This window comes from Arachis hypogaea, chromosome 20, assembly GCF_003086295.3.
Source record: "Arachis hypogaea cultivar Tifrunner chromosome 20, arahy.Tifrunner.gnm2.J5K5, whole genome shotgun sequence".
In the NCBI taxonomy this organism is placed as follows: Eukaryota; Viridiplantae; Streptophyta; class Magnoliopsida; order Fabales; family Fabaceae; genus Arachis; species Arachis hypogaea.
Genome location: NC_092055.1, coordinates 56,638,298 through 56,649,602, shown reverse-complemented (window position 1 = coordinate 56,649,602; position 11,305 = coordinate 56,638,298). Strand labels below are relative to the sequence as shown.

The following is an 11,305-nucleotide window of genomic DNA, read 5'->3' as shown; positions in this document are numbered from 1 at the left end:
CTTTTTTGCAAGTGGAAGAGGGCAATAATAAGAGAGAAAAGTTCAGGGGTAGGGTGTAGGGGTGTATATGAACAGGGTGAAATTGTGTTTATTTTGATTCGGTTCTAACTTTAAATAATGATTGGGTCTATTTTTTAAATTTTTACGTTATGTCAAAAATTTTGATATACTTATTTATAAAGAAGAAAAAAATATATTTGTTACGGAAAAGTTGATATCCATATTTAAATTTGAATTTGTCCATAAATTTTAATTTCATATTTTTTTTATCTATTTTCTAATTCAACAAGTGTGATTAAAAATAAAATAATAAGCTTATAATTAATATAATATAATGTTAAAATTATTTTAAGCTCACATAGATTGGATAAAGTCGGGTTCGTCTTAACCCGGATCCAACTTTAAATAATGATCGGATCTATTTTTTAGACCGTTACTTTAGATCTAAATTTATTGAAATCACACTAAATTATTTCTTAAAGTATTTAGGTTCGGACCAAATCTTCGGATTGGATCGTGTTATGTACACCCTAGTTGGTTGTTTATCTTTTTATTCTTTTATATTTTTTTTATTTCAAAAAAATAAAAATAAATTTAAAAATATATTTGATTTAAATAAATAAAAATATTTTATTGATAATACGTTCTAAAACGCATAGAAATTCGAAAACGATATTTTTATGTTTTTAGCACTTTTAATGTTAAAAGGTGAAAATATTTTCAAATGAAAATAATTGGATTGTAAGAAAACATGTGATTGTCTTATTTACTAATTGTAGAGATATGTATAGATGAAAATCAAATCGGTAATTAATCAATTCGATTATTAGTTTATTAGGTAAATTATTGATTGAATCAGTCTTACGTAAATAAAAATATAAAATAATAAAAAATTTAAAATTAAAATTTAAAATACATATTTTTACTAAAATTTTAAAAATAATCAAGTTTTGAATTTTAAAAATAACTAATACAAAGATAAACATAAAACAATATGAAACAATATAAAAATAGCAGCTATACCAAATTTACAGAATCTATCCCCTATTCAACAATATAAAATTATAAATTCATAGCAAACCCTATAATATAGCACAAAAAAAAAAGCTATAAACACCACTAATAAAAAAAACATCAATTCACCGTTAAACCTATATATATATATATATATATATATATATATATATATATATATATATATATATATATATATATATATATATATATATATTACACTGCTAAGAATCAACAAATTATAATCAATAAAAACTAAACATATTCATAATCAACATCATTAATCAATTATTTAGTTAATCAAATTATAACTGAATAACTAAAAAATAAATAAAAAAAATACTTGATATTTTGTGTAACACCCTACCACACAGAGCTTTACGTTTAAGTCGTAAAACAGAGGTCATGAGGTATTACGACCTCTAAAAATAATATATATATACGCTTAAGTCGTAAAACAGAGGTGATGAGGTATTACGACCTCTAAAAATAATATATATATATATATATATATATATATATATATATATATATATATATATATAGTTGGAAGGAAATTTTATATTCGAGGAGTCTTGAAAGAAAGTTTAAGCAATAAGTCACAAAAAGAAAAGCGCATCGCTCGCGTGAACATAAACTTGCATACGAAGAAAAGTAACGACATAAGAATATAATAAGAGCAGAGGGTCAAAAGACACATAATGTCAAACTCCTGGCTCGACTTGTGAAATCAAGGCCGGCTGGAGAATATTTACATAAATATATATACATATATGTAACCCAATAAACCTAAAATACATAAGCATACACTTAGTTCTCCATCCAAAAGCCTCTAGGAGGATCAGATTAAAAATATATAGAAATATACACAGAGAATTTGTCTAGACTTATATACACATAGCAAAATATCAAAACTAGCACCCTAACTTCGCTTGCTGAGTAAATCCAGACGCTTAGCAAGGTGCCTCTCGACCTACATTAGAAAACTATAAATATATGTATGGAATGAGAACCGGAGGTTCTCAGCATGGTAACGATGCCCACATAACTAATATATAATGTCCCGGAAAAGTTAGAGGCGATCCTAGAACTTCTGACAATAGATTCAAACTTAAAAATAAAATTGAAAACCATAAATAGGGTAGGCTATCTAAGGTTCTTATTTCTAATTCCTTTTGGTTCTTATTTTTAATTCCTTTCTAACTTAAGACCTAAATTACGCCTTCGTCCAATCCTCCAAAGCACTAGTGCACAGACAAGCAATACAGACAAAGCAAACACAAGTAGGATACAGATACAGCAAACAGAACATAAAATAATTAAGCATGAATATCAATTTTGCAAACCCAAGATTGAAAAACCAAACAAGACACATAAATGCATATGATGCATGCCTTTTCTACTGGCCGTGAGCTCACGTGTCGGTTACTTTGTCAGAACCTGACACATCTGGTAGCCAATCCGAATATTGTCCTCTTGAAATCGGTGGGCGGTACACCACCACGAACCCCACTATTGTGAGCGGTACACCACCACGAACCTCGCAAGATCTTCAATTGGAAAACAACACACACACATGGGCGATACACCACCACGAACCCCACATAACATTCACTTTTAAAAACATGTGGGCGGTACACCACGACGAACCCCACAAAGCATTCTTATTTAAAACCATGTGGGCAGTAAACCACCTCGAACCCTACATTCATTTTGACACTGGACAAGCGGTAAACCACCACGAACCTTGCCAGGTCAAGCTCAAAACAATTTTTTTTTCCAAATTCATTATAAATCATTTAGTCATATCCATTGATAATCATTCAAGTTTAATATACATCATCATCATTATCATTATCATAACATCATCAATTATCTCTATCAAACACAATATCAACACCACAACCAATATGGCACCAACAACAACCTCAAAGTCTCTAATACATAGGCATATCAATCCATCACAATCAGCATCAACAACAATATTTCAATCATATCTTAAAGTTAACTAGCCAAAGTTTTCACGACACATTATATTTTAGTTACGAGAAACTGAAACTATACCTTGACCGATTCTTCCCTAAACCCGGAACACCTCAATTATCCACCATTCCTCAAGCTCTCAAGCTCCAACTCCTCACCAGTTGAATTTTCAGCTCCTAGAATTCAATTCCAAGCTTCCAATATCCACCAATTTAACTCCAATTCAACAAGATACACGATCTAATTCATACAATATCACAATAATCAACATTGAGCTCACTAAATCACCAATTCACAAGGGTTAGGGTTTTTTTATCATTACCCATGAGTCAAATAGACAAAATTCAATGATTATCCTCCGCTAGAGTATCACTAAATCATCAAAATCACAAAATCTCTCAATACTAAAACTCAAAATCACGATTTGAAGAGGGAATAACTGGATAAGAAAACGTGATTCTCTTATCAAAATTTTTAGTGGGTTTTGTAGATAATTTTGAGAAGAATGCGTGGTCGCTGACAGCTCGTCAATCGGAGATCCGAATTAAAAATTATGGACAAATGAAATTTGGAGACTTTTGGAAATTTAGATTTGCTTCTTCCCTTCCTTTCTTGCTGCCCGAAATGGTAATGAGAAGGGGAAAAAAGCTGATTTTAATTTATATCTGGGGAGTTATGTGAGTGGGTTTAGGCCATTTGGGTCCGGTCTAATCGGTTCGGTTCGTTAGTCCGTTTTCGAGCCAAATTTTTTTAAATTAGTGTCAAAATTCGTATTTTAATTATTTTTACTCTATTAAATTATAAAATTTAATTTTTTATTTTTTTTAATTAATATTAATTTATTGGTTAATTATTTACTAATTATTCGGGATTTACATTTTGCTTACAAAATGCAGGAAAAAAGAGCGAAACCAAGCTGTTCAAGTACGGCAAAGCAGAGATTGACAAGGTAGAAGTAGCAGCGATAATGAGTAACGCCAGACGAGGACGCAACACCGACAACAAGAGATGTGCCGATGATGACGGAGATGCATAGGAGCTGGGGAGACGAGGCAAAGAAGTCGGCAATCGTGGCAACAACCGTGCAATGGCGGTGGCCGGTGGTTTTTTTGTAAGCGTGAGACTAGAGTGCCTCTAGAGACTGAGTGAGATTGAGAGAGAGAGCAAGGGAGTGTGTTCTTCGGGTAATTAGATTAGGATTTTTTTTTTTTAAATAAGGAAAATAGCATCGTTTTGGAGGCAATGGCGTACAAAAAAAAAAAATTCGAATTAGCTGGGTTATTTAAAAGTGTCAGTTCATTGGTTTTCATCAAAATCGGCCGATCCAAACTAGTTTTTATTGGTTCTTTTTTTTCTACAATCAGATATCTCAATCAAACTGACTTTGTGACTAGTTCACCAATTTTTCAGTCCGACTAGAGAATTCGATCCAGTTTTAATAACTATATATATTAGACATGTGTTCAAGTCTAAAACGTGTCATTTTTTTTATATTTTTTTTTTAATAGAAATTCACATGTAGTTATTTTCATGTAAATTTAATAATTAAAAATAATTATATGATAATTTAGTTAAATATATTAAATTATTTAATAATTCTCAACTATTAACTTTACATAAAAATAAATGTATATGAATTTTTATCTCCTTTCAATAATTTATCCTCAGACCACAAAATACGTTAGCAATTAGTCTTTTTTTTTTCTATTTTAAATTTTTAAGCAATTGTTAAAGACTTAAAGGTTCTTTGCAATTTCTTTTATTTATATATTTTTCTTTCTTTTTTTAATTTTATTTCAATGTTAATTTGTTTAATTTCTATAATAACCTTATAGATAGTAAAATTTATTTGAATAATAAAGAAGAGAAGATAAAAAATAATTCATAATAAATTTTATAATATTCAAATAAATTGAATATTAAAAAAATTATAATTTAATTTTTTAATTAATACTAAAAATATATTTTTAGAAATAGACCAACCAAATTTATTTTCATAGTTCTTGCATTTAGAAACAAAATCTATTTTCGCAAAGTAAATAAGTTGCCGAAAATATGAAAATATGAAAATAAAAGTTAATTATTTTAAAAAAATAAAAATAAAATATAAAAATATAAAATATTTTTATAAACTAATCAGCCCCTAATAATTAGTTACTAATGAAAAAATAAAGTTAAGATCTTTAAAAATATTATATGTATATTAAAAATTAATTACTAATAAATTAACAATTATATATTTATGTATAAATATATCTACTTAATATACTAAAATTGAGTTTTTCCCCAACTAATAGAAATGAGGTGTTGATTTTTCATGAATCCATTTTTCTGCCAAAATGAATGCACTATTTTCTCTTCTAAATTTATTTTATAAAAATATCTTTATTATAATTATACTATAATTAGCATTTAAGTAATAATGCATAATTATACTAATTTAGAAAAATATTTTTATTATAGTTATATAAAATCAATATTTAATGCATTATTAAACTACTTATCAATTATCAATCGAAAATATTTTTAATTATTTTAATTATATTGATAATAATAATAATAATAATAATAATAATAATAATTATATGATTATGGAATCGGTTATTAATAACCAATTTATATTTCTCTAAATAAATTTATTTTAGAAAATATCTTTATTATAATTATATTATAATATTACAATTAATATTTAATGAATAATACACAATTATACTAATTTAAGAAAATATCTTTATTATCTATCTATTCTATTTATTCCATTATATAAAAATCAAATTTTTGTACTTAATGATGGAACTGATGTGACATGCTCTTGAGGTGTTTCCTTATTTATTTCATTTAATTCATTAAAGTAAATCAATTATAATTAATTAATTATATCAATTAATTAATTTGATTAGATATTCAAATCTCACTATTTATTATAATTTATATGAATTGATTAATTATAATTAATTATATCAATTAATTAATTTGGTTAATTATATTAATTATTTGATTTGATAGGAGTAAATATCAAATTATTTAATAAATAATAAATATGATAATGAAATATATGAATTAATTTAATTAGTTTATTTTTCTCAATACCATCTATTTATACAAGATCAAACATTTTTTACTCATTCGCTCTCTTTTCTCTCTCTCCATCCCTCCCTCTCTTCTTCTCTTTCTCTCTCTCGTGTTTAAGGTACAATTTTTTTAATTTTTTTAATTTTTGTTTTTTATCTTTATTTAAATATTTCATTTTTTTAAAATTTTTTGTTTATTTTAATTGCTTATTATTAGGCGCATACTTTTTTTTCTTTTAGCTTCTGATTAACAAAAAAAAGTGTCATCTTTATGTTGTTTTTAAATAATTTTACTATAATTTCGTTTTGTAATATTCTATTTTGTCATGTGCACTTCAATTCATATATATATATATATATATATATATATATATATATATATATATATATATATATATATATAATCTTACTATATAATCTTACTATAATTTCGTTTTGTAATATTCTATTTTATCATGTGCACTTCAATTCATATATATATATATTATCTTTTTTTTTGTGATTCACAATTAATATATACATTGTTTGTGTATGTGGTATATATATATATATAGTCTTTTTTTTGTGATTCACAATTAATATATATATTGTTTGTGTATGTGGTTTATATGTTAATGCTTTTATTGATTCTCTTTATTATTATTTTTTGTGTGTGTCTCTTTGTTGCTCTTTATTTTAGTTATATTCATTGATTTCTCTGTATTGATGCTCTTTTTATTTAAAACATCATGACAATTTAGAGTGTATATTGTGAACCATGTGATATTCGTTAATTTGGTGTATCTTTTTAGATGGTTTATGTTATAATGTGTTTAAGGAGTTGACTTAAAATTATAATATGATATATAAATTTATAATATGATTTATAATATGCTAAAATATTAGGATATTATCATATAGATATTTTTTTATTTGTCCATTAGATTCAACTATATAGAATCTTGAAAATTATGCAATTATGTAATTAGTTATTTTTTCATATAATTATTGTATTGATCATTTACATTAGTGAGACTATTTTCATTATTAATATTTATAAATATGCTATTATTTGTATAATTGATTGAATCATCTTATTGGTTTAAATTTAATTCTATTGAATTAATTATTCATGGTGCCATCTCTATTTCTATTTTTAAAGATTTTTTTAATATTATTTAACAATTCTAATAACATAATAACAATTAAAAAAACAGAACAAAAAATTTTTTAATGTGAAAATAGGGTAAAAAGAATAAATTTGTTTAATAATTTTTCAAGATATATTTATTTTTTGTAGATAATTATTGTAATTTGTAAGGCATGATAAATTATTAAATTCTAAAAATAATTATTAAGGATAAATAATTGTTATAATTAAAAATAATATCAATTTAAATTATATACAAATAAACCATGCATGCCAAGCATAACAACTTAAAAGGGTTACTTTTGAAAGAATATAGTTTATGATATTTAATTTTTTACTATTTATTAAAAAAAAGCATAATTACTTAAAACGATATTTATTTTTTAAATTCATTATGTATGCAATTTTATTCTTTTTTTTTGACAAAATTTTTCTCATGAAGGTTAATTCTTCTAATGGTGTAAATGCAGAAAATTATATTTTTACTTTTTGATATAATCGATATATTATTAATAATGAATAATAATTAACCCCTCATATTTTTAATCAAAGCATTTTTGTAACATTCGAACTTATAACACGTCATGACCGTACCAGAAGTGAGGAGTTACTAACCTATTTTTCTTATTTACTATTTAACTGTTTAATATTGAGCCTTTACGTCGATATCGCGTTTCCGTTTTTAAGAAAATTCCAGAAAATAGATTTTAGTAATTAAAATCACATAACAAAAGATCTTCAAATAATAATAATCACATAATTATTAATAATAATAGAGGCTATACAATTAAATTTAATATAAAACTCAAATACAATACCTAACCCTCTGGATAAAATAAAGACCCTGAAGCAACAAGGGCGAGGAAACTCTATAAAAACAACAGAAATCACAAGTAAAGCTACTAATCGTTTGCAACTTCTTACTGAATCTCCGAATTGAACCTGTGTCACCGAAAGAGTGGAAGATTTTGGGTGAGAACAAACCACATGTTCTCAGTAGGGAATAGAAATGCTATAAAAGTAATGAATTTAATGCAAATAATTAACTTACTTAGTAAAACTATTTTGTTAAACCTTTGAAAATACTTTTATTTCTACTTTAGATAATTAATTACTTTTCTTTAAATTTCTAAACTCAAAACAGATTTTAACCACAAAATTAGTCATACTAACCACCTCTCAGCTACATAATCATTTTTCAACCACAACATCTCACCTCAATTCATCTGTGAACTAACAGTACAAGTAAGGAATTCAAACCAACATACAAATAAGTCAAACAGCGCAATCACAGAGAAGTAATACAAGCAAACACAACCAAATACAAATATGCAAACAACATGATGCATGTCTATTCCTAATGCAGGCCATGAGATCATGTGTCGGTTGTCTACCCGCTCCCGACATTACCCGGACACGAGTCCCAGATATGGCTTTCCAGATGTATACGGTGTGCTTATAAGTCGTACGGATAGGCCGCATACAGTGTGACTTTCCAAATCAATAAGCGTACATCTGGAAAACAGTTCTCAGTGTGTGGGCGTCCCCACTATACATTTGGCACTAAGGCCCAAACAATGTCACATCTGCTCTCCTGTGGCAGTCATTTCATTAATTAATATATTCCTTTAATCTTTGTTCTCTACTCTCCTATGCCAGATATCCTTTTAGTTAATATATTCTCTAATCGTTATTCTCTGCTCTCCTGTGGCAGAGATTCCATTAATTATCTTTCAAATCCATTTCAAAATATTTCCAAGTAATAAATCGTTTTCAATATTCACATCATTCAAAATATCAAATAAAATCAAACCATTCTCTTTAAAACTAAGCCTCTTTCTATTTCAATAAAATTAGCCCGTTTCAATCTTTTGCTTTTGAAAATTAAAGGAAATTCATTTCTTCATTCAGATTTTACAAATCTCTCTGATCATACTCGTTTAACATTTAATACTAACCAAAATCACCTTCTTGCGTATTTTTACCAGCCCTTCATCAGCACCTATTCCCATCATACTAATACCAAAATCAGTTACCATCCACTTCCATAACCATAAATTCCAGTATCAAACACAGTCTCAATTCAAACCCAATTCATAAACTCAAATCACATTGCAATTTAACAAGCAACACCAAATTGACCAACACTCACAATTACAACCAATTCTCATCAATTAGTCACACAAAATACGTGTAAATTATTTGCAATTACTCAATAAGCTTTTTGGCATTCTTAAATTAAAAACTTGTAATTTTAAAAATGAAACCCCCTACCTCGATTGTCGAACCCATAGACTAAATGCCTCAAATAAATCCTTTTCTCTCGGCTCACACCCAGCGGCAGTCGCAACCACATCTTTATCCACTATCTCCGTACGAAATCAAAATACTCGAAACTCCGGAGAAGCTTTCTGACCGAGCTGTCAAAGAAAAAAACGTCCGAAATCGTCTGTGCCTCTTAAAACTCTAGTTGGCCGAACTCAAGGGAAAGAGAAGCTATGTCACCATCAGCTTCCACCGAACAAAAGTAACGTCAACATGTAGAGGAAGAAGATACGAACACTTTTACCGGATTAGATTTTTGACTAGGATCACGAATTACAAGAAATCGATCTCAGAAGCTCAAAGAAGTTCACGGTTTCTCTCTTCTCTTTCTCGGTTCTTTCTTTTCTTTCTCTCCAAATGCATGTTCGGTGATGCATGAAGAACAAAACAAAGATATTAATGATGAGTGATGATTTGTGGTGTTTAGGCATTATAGGTGTCAAAGTTAGAAAAATAAAAGAAACATGTGTCATGATGATATATGTATAAAAGAAACATTAGTAAGAATTATATATATGTACATAGTTAAGCATGCAAGTCACGTTTTGGCTTTCTTTATCTTAATTCCCTTAAGGCTTCGGCCAAAGGGAAATAAATATATAAATATTATAAATATATAATAATAATAATAATAATAATAATAATAATAATAATTTTCTTTAAATAAAATAATAAATCACAAATAACTCATTATTTAATTTTCAAAAATTTGGGGTCTTACAATTTTAACGATAGTTTCTATTTATAGATATTAATGGATGATTGTACTTCTGGTAAAATATTTATAATTTATAATTTTTGTTTTTTTATCTTAATTTTGCTAATATTTTTCCATGATTTTGTTTTATATTAATTTTTTTTATTTATTTTGATTAATAATTCTTAAGGTTATTATTATTTTATTGAAAGATAATTTACTTTTTTTGTAATATTTTTATAAAAGTTGGTTAATAGATTTTTTTTAAAATATTTTTTTTTGAAATTTTTTTAATAAGATTGTATTTTGATTTTTCTCTTTCATTCTTTGTATTAATTAATTATATTAATCTTCTATTGCAATACATTTTTTATCTACTCCACACATTATCTTTTCTATTATCTTTACTTTTTTTAATTGCTATTTTTATTTTATTTTTAATTATTTATTTTACTTTTACTAGATTTATTATAATTCATCACATGTTATTTTTTAATTTAAGTAATTTTTTAGGTTATATTTTACTATTGATACTTTTATTTTGTTTAGTGTTTTTTTTTTTAATTTGTGTTTAATATAATAATCTGTAAATATCTATTCTATTATATAAAAATTAAATTTCTGCACTTAATGATAAAAATATCGTGGCATGTTTCTGATGGTGTTTTTCGATTTATATCTTTTAACTCATTAAATTCAATTTATTTCTATCAATCAATTAATTGTAATTCAAATTGAATGATTATTTTGTTACAAAATTATTATTTCCTAATCTATTCATGGACAATACATATATTAATTATAATCGCAAATTAACCTATTTTACATTAAATGACTTATATAATGATCATCTCATTTATTATCATAAATGCTGAATTAAATAAGTCATTATTACTTTTGATTTAGAATTAAATGAGAATAAAATCAAAGATAATATTTTATTTAGCTTTAGGGTTTAATAGGTGTCACACTCAAATATAAATAGTGACTTTCGAATTTTGGTCTCCAACACATCAAAGCCACATCCGTAACTCTTTTTTTATAAAAGGGATTGCGATTCAACTCTATCAGGGATATAGAAGATTT

The 11,305-nt window shown here is 26.1% G+C and overlaps 1 long non-coding RNA gene across 1 annotated transcript; it reads right to left on the bottom strand.

The window, feature by feature from the left end:
* Positions 1-7,934: 7,934 nt before the first annotated feature.
* On the bottom strand, positions 7,935-10,005 carry LOC140182562 (uncharacterized). Its single transcript, XR_011878384.1, has 2 exons — positions 9,472-10,005; positions 7,935-8,139 (listed from the first exon to the last, which is right to left on the bottom strand). It is a non-coding gene; the product is annotated as an uncharacterized lncRNA (long non-coding RNA).
* Between the last annotated feature and the right edge of the window lie 1,300 nt (positions 10,006-11,305).